Source organism: Lithobates pipiens, unplaced genomic scaffold (assembly GCF_037356315.1).
Source record: "Lithobates pipiens isolate NorthernLeopardFrog02 unplaced genomic scaffold, aLitPip1_a1.2 Scaffold_19, whole genome shotgun sequence".
Classification (NCBI taxonomy): domain Eukaryota; kingdom Metazoa; phylum Chordata; class Amphibia; order Anura; family Ranidae; genus Lithobates; species Lithobates pipiens.
The window spans coordinates 337,427,185-337,444,348 of NW_027507764.1; positions in this window are offsets into that span (position 1 = coordinate 337,427,185).

Here is a 17,164-nt window from a genome sequence, read left to right on the forward strand (position 1 = left end):
TACAGCAACTCATTTTAATAATAATTCCAATAATGATGACTCAATACTATTCAAAATATTATTAACCGTAACAGTAATAATAATTTTAACAATGATACTACTACTACTGCTGTTACTTATATTAATTTTAATAATGACACTACTACTGTTACTAATAACATTTCACTAATGATATTAATACTACTACGACTACTACTAATAATATTCATAATACTTTTAATAATGACACTGCTACTACTGTTACTAATAACATTTAAATATTGATACTACTACTAATAATATTCATAATAATTGTAATAATGACACTGCTACTACTGTTACTAATAACATTTTAATATTGATACTACTACTACTAATATTCATAATACTTTTAATAATGACACTGCTACTACTGTTACTAATAACATTTTAATATTGATACTACTACTACTAATATTCATAATACTTTTAATAATGACACTGCTACTACTGTTACTAATAACATTTAAATATTGATACTACTACTAATAATATTCATAATAATTGTAATAATGACACTGCTACTACTGTTACTAATAACATTTTAATATTGATACTACTACTAATAATATTCATAATAATTGTAATAATGACACTGCTACTACTGTTACTAATAACATTTTAATATTGATACTACTACTACTAATATTCATAATACTTTTAATAATGACACTGCTACTACTGTTACTAATAACATTTTAATATTGATACTACTACTAATATTCATAATAATTTTAATAATGACATTGCTACTTCTGTTACTAATAACATTTTAATATTGATACTACTACTACTAGAACTACTTCCAATGGTGATATTTTAAGGGCTGCTAACAATCTCGATGACACATGATCAGACTGTGTTATTGACTAAATCATTTTTTAAAAGCTAAACTGTAAAATAGGAAAATATCAAAGGAAAGGTGTTTTTTTTTTCTTTTGTAGAACAAGGTTTCCTTTTCTTTAGCATAAATACAATAAACTGGTTCCCAACAAATCCGGTCCTAGGTTATTTTTGTTATCTCCCAAATCCATTACAATACAATGATTTCAGCCATGCATATAGTTTACATACATGTTACTTGTCAACTTTGATTTAGCATTGTGCCCGGCTGAAGAAAGTGACTTGGGGTGAAAATAAATAAATTGCTGTTGTTTCATACAATGTTAATAATGTTTCCATCAGACAGATGTCCTGGCTGTATTTTAGCGAGAAGCAGTGTTTGGTCCTGGGTTGTAGCACACATGTGGCACAGATTTGTGAACATGGATTGTATGCTTGGTTGAGTTTCCATCATCAGTAATATGACAACATACAATATCTGTACCTACAGAGATACAACGAATATGGCAGGACTGGCCAAGAAGATCAATGCACGTTTGTCACCTGTCTCCTAGTTATGTATATATTTGTTTATATTACAACGATGTTCTTTTCATGTAAGCACCAAATAATAAAATACATCCGTTAAATAATGTTATGTTCATTATCAGTGTGGGCTGTGGGTGGTTAGACACAGTTTATAAGGGGACAGACTTGTGCGATCCGATCTTTTCATAAAATGTTGCAAGTTTTCTTTTTAGCTAAGAGGATAGAAATGTAACAAAATACTGTCATGATTTAAATGGTCTCGTTAGCATTCTCTTGGTGTAGTTTTTTTTTAATTTATTTTATTTTTTATTTCAATTTTATTTTAAAAAAATGATCGAATCAACTCTAACATGACGGTCGTTGTCAGGTATGGTGATACCTGTGTGCTCAGTGACATCAGACAGAACACAAAGTGCTGATGTCGTGACGTCATACATGTGACTTGTGACATCAATGCTCATGTAGGGACAGAGCCCCCACACTTCTCTAATGGTCTTTCATTTTTTCTCCCTGGCTGGTGACACTTCTAGATCATGGATGCCAATTTGTACCTGGTAATTCAGGCTGCCTTTCAGGAGTGATGCTTTGCAGATGGATAATTACTCTAATCCGGTAAATGATTGTAATTACAATGTAGCGCTATAATAGTAGGGGATGATGAAGGATTCACCCTCCTCCTCCTCGGTGTGTGTGTAATTTGTCCTCTAGTTTATTGTCAGCCTGTCAGCCAGTTGTTAGAAAACACAATAATCGGCGATCAGTAGTAGGCGCTATGATCACATCGTCCATGGTGACATTGGCACAGGCAGGGAAGGTTTCTCGGACAGCTGATCGGTAATATTATGTCGGGGAGGTTTTGTATTGGATGGGAAAGTGCTGACGCCTGCTGCATTTCTGGGGCTTTGCTCACAATGAGCCGGAGCCACCTGTCCGTTCTGGGCTGGCCTGGAATCGCGGGACTCGGGCGCCCTCTGCTGCTCACTACTGGAACCGCGTGTTTCTACTATATTAAAGAATGGGCCGTTTTATACAATGCAGTGTATAGTATAGTGTGGGTCATTTCATCTAAAAACTCATATAAAAACACACACAAGAGGGCGCAACCCCTCGTGCATTACCACCATACAATTTATCGAGTCCCAAAAGACAAATGGATACTCACAAGCGATTTAGGTGTCCTTTTATGAAGCAGTGAAATCTATTCACTGCTTCATTCTCCGGCATTCACATAGGAGATCTTTCTCCTCTGTGTGCCACTATATGAAGCGGAGTAGATCGCTTCACCCTTGGAGGAGTGAAGCGATCTACAAACGCTTCTAACACTGGAGAACGGCCCCTAATACTGGAATCTCGTGAGACTTTACGAGATTACAGTACTAGAAATTCACTGATACACAGAGATGTCAATATATTAAGCAGTGATAAATTATCACAGCTCAATACACTGACACGCGGTGTGATTAATGTTAGTGAAATAAAGCGTCCCCCTACATAATATATACATGTATACACACACAGACATTATATATACATGTATATACACACACATTATATATATATACATATACACATTATATATATATATGTATACACATACATATGACAGGGGGACATGGTTACAGTGTTGGGGGGTCTGAACGAGGCATAAGGAAGTTAATTATCTTCCTCTTTCCTCCTCAGATCCCCCCACATTCCCTCTTCACTACCCCGGTTCTCCACCTCTGAGTTGGTGAATCGGGGCGTGTGAATTCTGACACAGATCACAAGTGAAGCGCTGAGATCACAGCTTCATATAGTGACCGTTACTGTGTCAGTCTATGTGGATTCTCCATGTGTGGAGATAATCGGCGGGAGAACAAGTTCAAACACATCTCCCCCCGATTATCTCTGGTTTATATACTGTTTATGGGCTGTGATCAGCGGCGATCCTCTGGATCTCCACTGATCATTGCTTCATAAACGGACACCTAAATGGCCATGGATCACAAACCTCCCCCTCCTCTGTCAACGAGCCAGTAAGTGGGTGCCTGCCCCTTAACACAGTCAACGCCCACCACAATGCATGCCTGTTGTTGGTGTAAACAGACCCGTACTCTCCATGGCAGGTGTCAATTGAGTTTTTTTAAAACAATAACTATTGTGAAGGGGTGTTTACAATTGTTACTTTTTATTGACATTGTTTAAATCTATTAGATTGCAACCACACCTGCCAAAAGTGCCCATCAATGCCACCTTATCAGGGCAGCCTCATCAGTGCCATCAATTAATGCAGCCTCATCAGTGTCAATCAGTGCAGCCTTATCAGTGCCCATTAGTGCAGCCTCATCAGTGCAGCCTATTAGTGCCCACCAGTGCAATCTCATCAGTATGGCCTCATCAGTGTCCATCAGTGCCACTTCATCAGTGCTCACCAGTGCAGCCCATCGGTGCCACCAATGTTGCCTATCAGTGCACACCAGTGCAGCCCATCATTGCCACCTCATTAGTGCCCACCAGTGCTGCCTATCAGTGTCCACCAGTGCTGTCTATCAGTGTCCATCAACACAACCTCATTAGTGCCCACCAGTGCAGCCTATCAGTTACCATCAGTGCTGCCTATCAGTGCCACCTCATCCATGCCCACAAGTGCAGCCTATCAGTGCCAGTGAGTGCCATCTCATCAGTGCAGCCTATCAGTGTCCACCAGTACAGCCTATCAGTGCCCCCTCATCAGTGCCCACCAGTGAAGCCTATTAGTGCCACCTTATCAGTGCTGCCCACCAGTACTACCTATCAGTGTCCACCTCATCAGTGCCCACCTGTGCTGCCTATCAGTGCCCATCAATGCCACCTCAGTGCCTACCAGTGATTCCTATCAGTATCCACCTCATCAGTGCCCACCAGTGCTGTCTATCAGTGTCCATCAGTGCAACCTCATCAGTGTCCACCAGTGCAGCCTATCAGTGCCCATCAGTGCCACCTTATCAGTGAAGCCTATCAGTGCCCATCAGTGCTGCCTATCAGTGCCACCTCAGCAGTGCTCACCAGTGCAGACTATCAGTGTCCACCAGTGCAGCCCATCATTGCTACTTCATCAGTGCCTACCAGTGCTGCCTATCAGCATCCATTAGTGTCACCTCATCAGTGTCCACCAGTGCTGCCTATAAGTGTCCACCAGTGCCCACCAGTGCAGCCAATCAGTGCCCACCAGTGCAGCCCATCTCTGCCACCTCATCAGTATCCACCAGTGCAGCCAATCAGTGTTCACCAGTGCTGCCTATCAGTGCCCACCAGTGCAGCCCAACAGTGCCCACCAGTACAGCCTATCAGTGCCCACCAGTGCAGCCTATCAGTGTCTATCAGTGCCACCTCATCAGTGCCCACTATCAGTGCTGCCTATCAGTGCCACCTCATCCATGCCCACAAGTGCAGCCTATCAGTGCCCAACAGTGCCCATCAATGCCACTTCATCAGTGACCACCAGTGCAGTCTATCAGTGTCCATCATCAGGGCTGCTGATAGAAACCATGGGGCCCCGTACAGCCTACCTGATGGGGCCCCCTTCTGCCCCAACCTCAACCCCACCTATCCATCCAGCGAAAGGGCTGATATAGGTGGGAAGGGGTTAATGATGCAAAGAGGTGCCCATGTCTTACATTGTAAACTTACAATCTTTTTTTATTTATGTGCATTATATTAAAATATGCAGCAAAGTCAGTATAACTGGCAGAAGATGCGGGGGGTAGGTCAGTAGAACAACGGACAGAGTCCCCCATTTCATATCAGAGTCCCCTCCATCACAGAAGAGCCCCCTCCATCACAGCAGAGCCCCCTCCATCCCAGCAGAGCCCCCTCCTTACCAGCAGAGCCCCCTCCATCCCATCCCAGCAGAGCCCCCTCCATCCCATCCCAGCAGAGCCCCCTCCATCCCAGCAGAGCCCCCTCCATCCCAGCAGAGCCCCCTCCATCCCAGCAGAGCCCCCTCCATCCCAGCAGAGTCCCTCTCAACATCAGTCCCCATTTCAGGTTGGTGGGGGAGGGGGCCTCTCAGGAGGTGTTAGGATCGTTTACATTACAAAACATTTCTGACTGTTCGTGTTGTGTCTGTGCTGGCAGGCCAGATGCAGTGTCAGTGGGCCTGTTTTAATCTGTGCCAACATGAGAGAACTCTCCTGCACAGCAGCATGTCTCTTACCTAAGAAGCTCCCATCCCATCCTTAGACTTCTCTCCTCCAACCAATGAGAGCAGCGGAGGGGTGTGGTCTTGGGTCTGTGGAGAAGGCAATCTAGAAGCTCTGGACTGGATTACAGAGCTCAGCTGAGGTCCTGGGAGACACAGATTCCTGGATTCTGTTTCCAGGATTTTGTAATGGAAAGATCCAGTGTGTAGTGTACAATGAGCGCAGGGAGCCACTTGTAAATTAGAAAGCGTTTTTTGGGTTTTCTCCACTGAACTGTCTTTGAAGCTGCACAGGCCCCCCCTGCTGGCCGGGCCCGGTACAACAGGGCTGGCTGTACTGGCTTATCAGCGGCCCTGTCCATCATTGCCACCTCATCAGTGCCCACTAGTGCTGCCTATCAGTGCCTGTGAGTGGCATCTCATCAGTGCAGCCTATCAGTGTCCACCAGTACAGCCTATCAGTGCCCCTTCATCAGTGCCCACCAGTGAAGCCTATTAGTGCCACCTCATCAGTGCCCACCAGTACTACCTATCAGTGTCCACCTCATCAGTGTCCACCAGTACTGTCTATCAGTGCCCATCAGTTTCACCTCAGTGCCCACCAGTCCTGTCTATCAGTGTCCATCAGTGCAACCCCACCAGTTCCCACCAGTGCAGCCTATCAGTGTCCACCAGTGCACCTTATCAGTGCCCATCAGTGCCACCTTATCAGGGAAGCCTATCAGTGCCCATCAGTGCTGCCTATCAGTGCCACCTCAGCAGTGCTCACCAGTGCAGCCTATCAGTGTCCACAAGTGCAGCCCATCATTGCCACTTCATCAGTGCCTACCAGTGCTGCCTATCAGTGTCCATTAGTGTCACCTCATCAGTGTCCACCAGTGCTGCCTATCAGTGCCCACCAGTGCAGCCCATCTCTGCCACCTCATCAGAATCCACCAGTGCAGCCTATCAATGTTCAACAGTGCTGCCTATCAGTGCCCACCAGTGCTGCCTATCAGTGCCACCTCATCAGTGTCCACCAGTGCAGCCTATCAGTGCCCACCAGTGCAGCCTATCAGTGTCCATCAGTGCCACCTCATCAGTGCCCACCAGTGCAGCCTATTAGTGCCTATCAGTGCCCACCAATGCAACCTATCAGTGTCCACCAGGGCCACCTCATCCGCGCCACTAGTGGAGCCTATCAGTGTCCACCAGTGCCTCCTCATGATTGTTTACCAGTGCAGTTTATCAGTGCCTGAGCCTCTTATTCCATCTTGCAGCACTGATGAGCGGGTACTTTTGCTGCGCTTGCTGTTTCCCACTGGGGAACATGCTCCGCTCTGCTCTGTTCCCTAACCCATGCCCCGCTTTGGCTCCGCCCCACAAGCCATACCCGGTGTCTTATCATATAAGGTCCTCCATCCGATAGTGTCCGCTGCGTACTGCGCATGCGCAGTACACACCAACACAGATTCCGAAAATTGCAGAGGATGAACGGCTCCTGCGCCGTGAGTCCAGATTCTATCCCCACTATCCAAGTGGACATAGAGTAGGAATATAAAAGAGCCGAGCGCAGCGAGGCCGAGCCCGAAGCGAGGTGAGCGAAGCTCGCCCGCGAGGGGCCCTCTAATATTCACAACCCTATGTCCGCTTGGATGGTGGGGCTACCACCTCCACTCACGGCGCTTGCGCCGTTCAGCTTCGGAGATTTTCCGAAGCTTCGTCTGCTCCGTACTGCGCATGCGCAGTATGCCGCGGACACTATATGATGGCCGGACACTATATGGCACAACACCGGCTCCAAAACCAATGCCTCGTTCAGCTCGGCCACTCCGCAGTTGTACAGTGTACACGGGAGGTGACACTGTATGCTGAAGGTAGAGATGTGTGGTGCCGTTGTTTTGTATATTGCTATTCCCGCCTAGCCAGCCGAGTGCAAGGAGCGCATATTCCTTCCGCTTCGCTGCAGCTCTGCAAGTTCAGGAATCAGAGCAGCCCGAGGGGAGATTGCCACCCTGCCCGCCCCTGCCCCCCAACCCTCTTGTATTCAATTGTTTTGTCCCCCTTTATATTATAAAGCGATGTGCAAACTGTTTAAATCCTGTATAATAATAATATTAAAGCTGAACACGGAGTAGGACCAATGAGTCCCTTGTTTGGTAATCTACAGTTTCTCCCTGTGGTGGCCTGGAAACGCTTTCTATCGTGGAATAAGGAGTCGGATCGTCGGTTGGTCCAAATCCTTCATCAGGGGACTCTCCCACCCTTCTCGAAACTGATTTCTATACAGCTGTCATCATTCGCGCGCTGGTTGTTAGGTTGGCAATTGTAGTCTTTTTTCTTCTTTTTCTCGAACTGATTTATTAACTAGGGAACCAGATACTTTTGAGTGCCTTCTCCTGCAAGATTCTACACCTGACCATGTCCTTTCAGTGGTATATAAAGCCCTACTTATGAAATGTCATTCTGATCTTCTGGAATTTACAACTAAATGGGCATCCGATCCTAATGTTAAAATTACAGCAGAGGAGTGGGAGAAATCGTTCACTCTTACCCACTGTATGTCATTGGCTACTAAGGCTCATGAGGCAAACCTTAAGCTTCTCTCTCGTTAGTATCGGTGCCCAATGCTGCTCCACCGACTATACCCGGATGCTTCGGATGTATGTTGGTGCTGTCATTTCGCCAATGGCTCCCTCTTGCATATTTGGTGGGAATGCTCCCTTGATCATGATTTCTGGGATGGATTACATTGGGAGGATGGAGTCCCTTCTGGCATGTGAATTGGATACATACGAACAATGCCATCAAACATGGCTCTTGGAAGTTGTTCAGGAGTCATCTGAAATGCAAAATCTCCTTGCGGGACAATTGTAGGGCCTGAACTTGGTCTGAGGTTGTGTGAAGTTTCTTCTGGTTGTCCACCTCTGGCAGTTTCAATTTCTCAATATTTTTATTTGGTTTAGTTTTAGTTATTTGTATAGCTAGGGGCTTCTGCGCTCTATGGGCAATAGAAGAAGGCAGTAAAGGAGCAGCGAGTGAAAGAAGCAGCAATCACTGTATGAGTTGGCTCTCAATAATGTGAACTTAAAACAAAAGTGGGGGTGTGTTGCGCTAACTTACAACCATAAAATATGAGAAAATAATGAATAAAATAAACTAGCCCTAATACTGGCAAAGAGTAAGTGCAAATATGCTTGTAAACAATATATAGAAAGTGCATCCGTGCATTTATAAATAAATCAAAAAGTGACTATGTGCATAATACAAGTCCCAGTTGAAGTCTTTTGATGACGTAACGCGTAGGAACCCGGAAGTGACGTTTATATCCGAGCTAGGCGCTCGCCGGTCTGCTGTTACTGTGTATTGTCCAACTCCCCTTGTGAGTAGTTATATATCTTTTTTTAATAAATACTATGTGTTTGAAATACTACACCATGGTGGTCTTCTCTGGTTTATTCCTTTGAGCTTGCCTGCCATTTACCACATACGAGGAAGTTGGAGGAGTCTGAGTTATCTCCAAGAGCCTGCTGTGCAGCCATCCCCTTGATCATCCTCTGCCACCTGGTTGCCCTGTATTTTTTCGCTGTTTACCTTGCAGCGGTGAGGTAATTATTTAGCACTAGCATCACTGGCACGGATCATCACCAGAGGATTGTCGGCTCGGCACATTGCACCTTAATATACTTTTTTTTGTGTATTGTGATTATTCGAGTTGCACGATTGGATCATGTATGGGACACTATAGTGCGATTCACTGCTGTCACTTTGATTTATATCTGTTTTTTATTGCCAATCCTATTTTATTTATTTTTTTTGCCACTACCTGTGCAATTTATTTAATTTGCTGACATCTGATTCCTGATTGGAATAATTTAGACACTGTAATTTTACACGGTCTTTCTATACATATGCGTTTTGCTGCATGTAGCAAATTTCACTTGTATTATGCACATAGTCACTTTTTGATTTATTTATAAATGCACGGATGCACTTTCTATATATTGTTTACAAGCATATTTGCACTTACTCTTTGCCAGTATTAGGGCTAGTTTATTTTATTCATTATTTTCTCATATTTTATGGTTGTAAGTTAGCGCAACACACCCCCACTTTTGTTTTAGTTTTAGTTATTGCTTACTCTCCATTTTCTTTGTTTTTAGCTTTACTTCACTGTTCCAATTTCCACCCCACCCTCCTCTTTTTTGTTCTTGTTTTGCCTCACCAACACTAATACCTTTTTTTTCTCTTTTTCATCTTCTTTTCCCTGTTTTTTTTTTTTGCCCTGTCACCCACACCCTTTCTGGAGTTGATATTAAATGCTAAAGACTGACGTGCTATGGATAATAACTTTTGCCGGTATTATGAGGTTATGTGCCAACCTCCCTCTTAAGCCGAACAATTGGTGTGGCTTGGTGCACTATCCTTTGTTATAGCTATTTTCCTGTACTGGTCCATCCTCTTTAACACTAGTCTATATCATATATGTGCTATGTCCTCTGTGGGGTCTTGTTTATATATCATATATCATGTGCACTTTTATACTTCAGTACCTTCCATTCTCTTGTGAATATGTTTTTGTTGTTTTTGCTGGTATTTGTATACCACTTTTGTATTTTGTATGTTAAAATGTTTTTCAATAACCTTAGATTGAACATACAAAATAATAATAATAATAAAGCTGAACTCTGGGCAGATATTAAAGGCATAAATTAATGCAGCTCTTTAATCACTGATACACCATCAATATATATATATATATATTTGAAGAAACCTAGTATATATGCAAGCAGTTTAGTAATGAGTCACTTGCAGTCCCTATTTGAATGGTCACCTTGAAATTGCTGAGGAAAAGATTACAGCGCACACTTAAAATTACATTTGAATCCTGCAAGGCTATTTAAAACACCTGAACATATTCAGCAAATAAGCACACAATATGGGGATTTGGCTACACTATAAGGTCACATAGTGCTTAAGCCCACTACTGCGTCAAAGTACCCTATTATCAGCGGCTCCTACACTATTCATAGAATGAAAGATCCTGCTTCTCAACTATGGGAGAAATACACTCCTCTATATGGGAGAACTAAAGGACTCCTCCTATAACACAGGTGGACACTAATAAGAGGTAATGGCGGGGGGTGCTTCAGTCCAAGGAACCTGGTCAGTACCCTTACAATAGACAAATCTCCATATTTTTTGCTTGCTTGCTGAATATGTTCAGGTATTTTAAATAGCCTTGCAGGATTTAAATGTCATTGTAGTATGGTTACCTTGATTTTGCTGACATGAGTAAAGCATTACCAAATGATGTCATGTCATGGATTCTCATGCTCAGACCAGCACCATCCCAAGGTAAGAAAAAAAAAATGAGGTTGAATAAAGGCGCCCATAGACATTAGAGACTAACCTCCTTATTTATCTGTTTTCACCTAATAAGTATGTGGCATTAGCATACCAAGCCAGCTAGTGATCATCGGATCAGTTGCCTTTTTTCCCCCAATGAGCTGGCATTTTACAGTATGTGTGTTGAAGCCTTCTTCTCCCATCTCTTGTGCTGGGCAGCAAAAATACAATAGGACAGTCACTTTGTTTCTGAACATCTAATCAACTTCTAATATCTTTGTCTGGTTTTCCCAAACTTAGAAAATTGCATGCAAACTCAAGCATAGTTAGAATCCAAGTACAAGGTCTGCGTTTTATGCATAGTTCTAGGAAAGTCAAAAGTTAATCAAATGTCAAAAAAGTTAAAGGGCGTGGCATGGGCATGACTGAGTGAGGCAGCATAGCTCCACATCTCCTCACAGAACATTGCTTTATTAGCATATACCGGTGCTTACAGGAATGTGTTCGGACACACCGAGCGATGTCTCAATGCCGCAGGGCATAATCTCAGCCTTGGAAATCAGCAAGGATTGTTCGGGACTCCATAAACTCTTTCTTTAACGATGGAGGACAGCTGCGTGGTGGAGCTTCCAAGATGGCCCCTGGCCGTGGCAGAGGTAAAGATGCTCCTCCCACAGCCCTCTCCTCTCTGCAGCCGGCAGTCAACCCTATCCCATCGCAGAAGTTGATGTGCGATGCAGCCCCTCCAGAGTCCCCTGGCTCCTCCGCCTCCCGAGACCAGTACTGTGATGTCTCAGAGCTGCACAGAGGCAGGGATTTGAGGCAACACATATGGTCTCTCCATACCAGGTAGGACTAGAGGTGTGAAGGCCCCCTCAAAAAAAAAAAAATGAACAATTCTGAAAAAAAAGTTTTTTTTCCTGAAGGCTTTTTTGTTTTTTTCCCCCAAAAATTGGAAAAATTTAAAAATAAATAAATTGTGGAATATTTTATTTTAACACAATGAATACAATATTTTAAGACAGGGTGTTGAAAATATTTTCCGAATCATTTCTAAAAAAAAATGTATGATATCAGATTATTCTAATTTCTGTGCATTGAGTGAGGACAAACAAGTCCTAGGTAACAAACTGAACCCGCCAACGCAAGAACAGTATGCATTTCTTCCTTTAGGAGGTGCTGTGCTGCTATTGTAATAAGAAAAAGGTTTCAGTTTTGATTTTGCATGTTAGTGGATGTGTTTGGTTTGTTCTATCCTCTTCACTAGGCCTCAAAAGCATTGGAAGAAAATAAAGGGTAAAAAAAAGGACCTGGAAGTATATACTTAATTAAAAAAGGTAAGAGTTTACATTTATCTGATTCTGAATCCAGAAACTGAATCATTTAGCTACATTAGTTTATCTTTATAAACTTTTGTGTAAATAATAATTTAATTACCAGTAATCTGGTTCTTCCCCCACCCCCACACACAACCATAGATTAGTGTCTTCTTGCAAAGTAGCAATTTTTTCTTGTTTTTATTTCCTATTCCCCTCAGAAAAATGGTGAGACCAACATCTAGCATATGGAGGCATTTTCACATTACAAGTTCTTCTGAAAAGAAAAATGTGATTTGCAAATATTGTCAGATGAAATATGCATTTCCAAATGCTACCAGGATGACAAAACACATTCTTGTATGTAACAAATGTCCTAGATATTAAAAAATCCTTCATGGATCGAAATGAAGAGGACAACAATGATGACAATGCACATAGTTTTTCTCAACGTTCTCGCAACAGAATGACTTTCAATCTTAAAAAGACAAAAAAGTGCTAATGTAGAATTTTTTTTTTTTTTTTCTGAAAATCGCAGTCCCCCCCCCCCCCAAAATGAAAAAAATGATTTTTTTTCCGAGCTTCAAAATTTCCAGAAATTTTACATCTCTAGGGAGGACCTGGAGCGCTTTGCCTGTAGGGTGGAGAAGGCCCCTACGCAGGAAACAGATACTACTCAGCTGGCCAACAGACTAAACACTGTGACATTACGCACTAAGGATGACCTCCCCCACTTCCTCTCACATCTGGGTTTAGAGCCTGTCCTCTGAGCAGCATATGGATTTGGAGTTTCCCATAACACCCGCCGAGCTGCTGGCTATGGTCTGCTCTCTCCCTAACAGAAAGAGCCCTGGCCCAGATGGATACAAGAAGACCTACTACTTAAAGTTTTTCACACAACTGCAGATCCCCATGTGTAAGTTTTTTTTAACTCACTGGCTATTTGCTAAGATCCTGGCCAATCGTCTTAAACACCTCCTGTGCTGTTGAGGCTAGGCTTAGCCTGCATATGTTGCGATGGATTAAGACACTTTACAGGTCCCCCACAGCACAGGTAAAGGTGAATGGTGGTTTATCTTCAGTGTTCCCTATTCGGAATGGCATGAGACAAGGGTGCCCACTCTCACCCCTATTATTTGGCCTGGTCCTGGAACCCTTGCTGTGGAAAATAAGATCGAATCCAAACATCAGAGTGGTCCCTGTAGGTCCCACGGAACATAAGCTCTCTTCTTACATGGACAATGTTCTTTTCCACATTGTGAACCCCACCGTCTCACTGGCTAACCTACTGGAGGAACTATCAGCCTGCAGCCAAGTCTACAACTTCCAAATGAATTACACCAAATCAGAAATCCCGCCCATTACTGTCCCTCCAATGATGGCCTCTGCCCTGAGAGGGTCATTCCCCTTTACCTGGATGTCTTCCTCCATACCATACCTCACCATACACCTCACGGACAACCTAGACACCCTATGCACATGCAACTATATAACTCTACTTAAAAGAAATCAGTATAGATCTAAAGTCCTGGTATAAGGAGACCTTTACGTGGATGGGCCGCACGAACATCATTAAAATGACAATCTTTCCCTGTGTGTTGTTTCTCTTGCAGATGGTGCCTGTCACTTTACACTCAAGCTTCTTTAAGGAGCTTTGCAGCCTTTTTATTTGGTTTATTAGGAGAGGTAAGAGACCACGATTAGCCGTGGCGATGCTGCAGCGGTCTAAGCGAAATGGGGGCCTGGGCCTTCCTAACATCTCCCAATACTATCAGGCTATTGCGCTACAATGTATTCTCAACTGGAGGTTCCGCACAAGCTCTAAACTGTGGGTGCAGATGGAAAAGGTAATTGCGGATCGAAACTTACACTCCCTGTGTTCCAAAGGAGGCCAGGGGCCTTTCTGAGTGGATATTGATTGTACACACCCTGAAGGCTTGGGATAGAATGAACTTCGCCCTGGTTCCCCAATCCCCCCCCCCCCCCCCCCAGAGAGCAGCTGTCCTCTCTTGGTACATGGGTGAGGGATGGCATCTACAGCTTAATGCACTTTGTGCAGGGACACACCTTGGTTCCGCTTACTAGCCTTAGGAAGCGTTATGGCAGTTTCCCCTTTGATTTTTGGAGACACCGCAAGCTTACTAACTTTGTCATGTTGCAGCATCATGGATCGCAGATTAGAAATACCCTTACACATTTTTAAAGCCTTTGGGCCGATCAAGAACCTCTGCCACACATGATCTCTGCCTTTTACAAATTATTAGAAGCAGCCAAGCCTAGCCCTAATCCAATTTACATCAGAGAGTGGGAAAGAGACCCCCAGTGTGAGTTTACTAATGAACAATTGAACCATCTATATCACTTAATACATTCAAGCTCAGTGGAATCAAAGACGCAAGAGAATTATTAAAAACTACTTTCACTGTGTGGAGGGGTTGTGGACAGAGAAAAATGCTTCTCCAATTATAGTGGTATTGTCCCACACTGAAACCCATTTGGGTTATGGTCAGCAAGCATATTTATGATGGAATTGGGTTGGATATCCCTGACTTACCGAGGCACTTCCTCCTTCACATCGACCCCATGCCTCTATCATGCTATAAACTTTGTGCTCTCCCCTACCTGCTCAATGGGTCTAGACACCTAATCCCAATTTATTGGAAAAGTCCACACATACCGAGCAAGGTGGAATGGATTGGGAGGGTGGGGGAGACTATGGAAGCTGGCCACCTGCAGGGGTACCTAGAAAATATTTGACTCCACTTGGAAGGACTACATTGGGTGGGGGGGGGGGGGGGATTATGGAAGCGGAGGGGTGGCTGGCCACCTGCAGGGGTACCCAGAAAAGATTTGACTCCACTTGGAGACCGGGATGTTCCCAGCCTCACCCAGCTTGGACATGGCCTTGCTGACATATATATATATGTATTTTTTTTTTAATATCTTTTTTTTTTTAATATCTTTTATCCTGTCCTATATTTACCCATTTTACATCCCCATATTGTAGCCCCTTGTTATTGCTACTACAAATAGTCTAATACAAAGGTTGGGATAAAACTGGCTGTTTAATGGCCCCTTTATTATAAAAATAATTAACAATATCAACAAAAAACAAGGCTTAAACTTTTTGGTTGCTGATCCTTGGAGGAACTACATATCCAACTCTTTACCTTATATCTGCTTAACCATTTCCATGGTCCCTGTCGCATTGTACCGACTCAGGGAAGATCCACCTTCAGCAGATACACCATACACTTCCAAGTAACCACATAACTGGCATTCACCGGGGTCCCATTCCTCAGATGTGTCCCAATCCTTTAATTCAATCAGTTTATTTCCAAATTCCTCCAAAGACCCAGTCACCACAGCACAAAGTGTGAAGTCTCACACCTTTGTGCCCTGCCAACAACGTACTGCTCATTGTATCCCATCCTGTAAACCTAATGACCACAGGTCCGTACCCACCTCATTAAGGTGAACTCCATCCCCACGGAGATATCTCCACGTCTCAAACTCAAGCTCCTTATGTCTGACTACCACACCCCCATTCCTTGCAATAAACCTCCCAACCTCTTTATTGGCCTTAACCCGGGCCCTGTTGAGCTTCGCCACTGACCTAGCAAGACGCCAGGTGGTGCGGGCCACCATCTCTGACCCTACCACCACCATTGCAGTCGCAGCACGTCAAATTTAACATATAAGGTGCCTAGTGGATCTAGCCCCCAAGTCATTACCACCTGCATGAATGACCAATATATCTGGGGGCCTGTCCCATCTGGAGATTCTGTTAACCTCTAGTACCACCCTGTTCCGTAACATCCCCGGAATTTCAATCCACCGGATGCTGGCTTCTGCTCTTGGGAAACCCTGCTGTCGGCCATTAGGCCTGACATTAGCCCTTCTTGCCCCCTAATACACAAAAGAATGGTCCAGCATCCAAATGAGGCAAGTATGATCGGAAAGAAAAAGTGAAACATAGCACACACATCCATCACTATCTTACCACTACTACTCAACAAAGAATTGGAAAATTAAACAACCAACAAGACACACGACGCCCCCCCTCCCCCCTCATTCCTTTTTTTTTTAAAACCCCACCCGTACTAAATCAAATAGGGGCGGACGCAGATTTTGAATCTATCAGATTCCCACCTACCAATCCACTTAACCACAGTGCTGTCCAAACCCCACGGGGTCGCCTCAGTCTCTGTCCCAATCATGAAAGAATGTGATGAAAAACGACTGGCCTCGATACCGGAAGCTGAGAGGCACCGTCGCAGTACTGATACAAATTGAAACTTAGATAAAGCCAAACCATCCGAATGGACCAGAAAAGAACCATCCACTGGTGGGTGAAGCCTTAAGTATTCCAGCACAGCCTTCACCGTGCATGTGAGTGAGCCCTGGATTTGGCGCAAATCCATGTGAGCCCCCTACTGGTTTGATCCGTTTTTGAATGGCGGATGAACAGCCTGGCCGCATCATCTGCCGACATGCCCCCGTGAGCCACCTTGAAAGGGCTGACCCAGGGCCGGTGCTACCACTAGGCTGATTAGGCAACCGCCTAGGGCACCCAGCCGATGGCTATTTTATTCCCGCACTGTCTTTCACAGAGCCATGTCATCTGTCATCATACACACCTGTAGACAGAGACAGGGACAGAGGTGGGGACTGCAGGAGCAGGGCTAGGGGTCTCTCATCTCCCCCCAACTCCCCCTCCCTCTCTCTAAGCCCCACTTCCCCCTCTCTCAGCCGCCCTCCCTTCTCTCTCAGCCCTACCCCTCTCTCTCAGCCCTCCCCCTCTCTCAGCCCCCCTCTCTCTCAGCCCTCCCCCCTCTCTCAGCCCCCTCTCTCTCAGCCTTCCCCCTCTCTCAGCCCCCCTCTCTCTCAGCCCTCCCCCTCTCTCAGCCCCCCCTCTCAGACCTCCCCCCTCTCTCAGCCCCTTCTCTCTCAGCCCCCCTCTCTCAACCCT